This window comes from Halyomorpha halys, unplaced genomic scaffold (genome assembly GCF_000696795.3).
Source record: "Halyomorpha halys isolate HHAL.00 unplaced genomic scaffold, Hhal_1.1 Scaffold28.1, whole genome shotgun sequence".
Taxonomy (NCBI): Eukaryota; Metazoa; Arthropoda; class Insecta; order Hemiptera; family Pentatomidae; genus Halyomorpha; species Halyomorpha halys.
This window is the reverse complement of record NW_027110130.1, coordinates 948,692-949,919: the sequence shown is the minus strand read 5'-3', so window position 1 is coordinate 949,919 and position 1,228 is coordinate 948,692. Positions and strand designations below refer to the sequence as shown.

At 35.9% G+C, this 1,228-nt stretch overlaps 1 protein-coding gene across 4 annotated transcripts in view; it reads left to right on the top strand.

Annotated features, from left to right (window-relative positions):
* The window catches only part of Vmat (Vesicular monoamine transporter), a 298,099-nt gene that overhangs the window by 170,980 nt on the left and 125,891 nt on the right, over positions 1-1,228 (top strand). The window lies entirely within an intron of this gene.

Genomic DNA, 1,228 nt, shown 5'->3' with positions numbered 1-1,228 from the left:
TTAGGTAACTGGCAGGAATCGGAGATTCAGGTAAAATGGTTTTCGTTATATGTAAGTGTGCTAGAGCTGTGTCGCATTAGATCTTCAACAATTTGATTTATTTAATCCTAACGCATTTTTCTATTACTAATAAATTATTTGTTTTCCTGACCTATTGACCTTTTGGGGCCAGGATCAAATTTATATTTAGGGCCTGGAATAGATTCGTTTTGTTTTTTCCCCGAAGGATACAGGGAATGGTTTAATTGCCTAAATATCGTTAACAATTGCAGTGCTTATAATTCAACGTTTCTTATTTCTTTGATTTACCATCCAATGCCATAACTTTTGATAATTTTTTTAAGTTCACAATTCAGTTTATTAATAATTAAAACAAAACAACATATGAGAATAATTGTTTCCGGGCTCTATTGGTGTGTTACGACAGTTCACTGTCAAGGTGTATACATGACTATTGAACAGAGCAGTTAAAGCGACTGTTAGTTCGCTGACATTACTTGTACTATAACTATTACAGTACTATATACTAAATTAAAAAAATACTAAAACCTGTACGACAACGACCCATGAAGGGGTTTAGTACTTTGTAAGGAAGTACAGTTACTATACCAAGAGTGATTTGGTCAGAACCACGCTCGACTTCCAGATTTTAACCCAATTTATGACGCTTGGTGGACCCCAGGAGGCCTCCAGGACCCACAGGGTTGACTCACGGCTACAGAGTCACAGAAAACAATTTTCTTCTAAGCCGGATTGCAATTCGGGTCATTAGAGTTAGTAGCATCGTGCCTTAACACGGTGCTACCGCGCTCCCTTTATGTACTAAACCCAGGTTAAAAACTACTGTCAAGACAGGAGATGCTATAACTATAAAATATTTTACATGGTTGTTAATTCAATGTTAGTACACTGTCAAGGTGTGTACATGTGAAAATCACTTCACTGATATAACTTGTACCATAACGATCATGCCAGAGCTAAAGCGATAGTACAATCGTGACAGTAACCATCCTAAACTTGCAGTTATAACATCACTCAATATCCAAATGTGGATAATAGTGGCAGGTATTTGTTGGATAAAACGAGTATTTTCAAGACTGAGCGGGTAAATTTGGAAGCATTAAAAAGAATTTTTCGCATAGTTAATGATGAGAAAACGGCAACTATGTGCCTTCAGATTAAAGAACTTTTACTAAGGATAACAGCTTCATTTCGTTAAATATATATA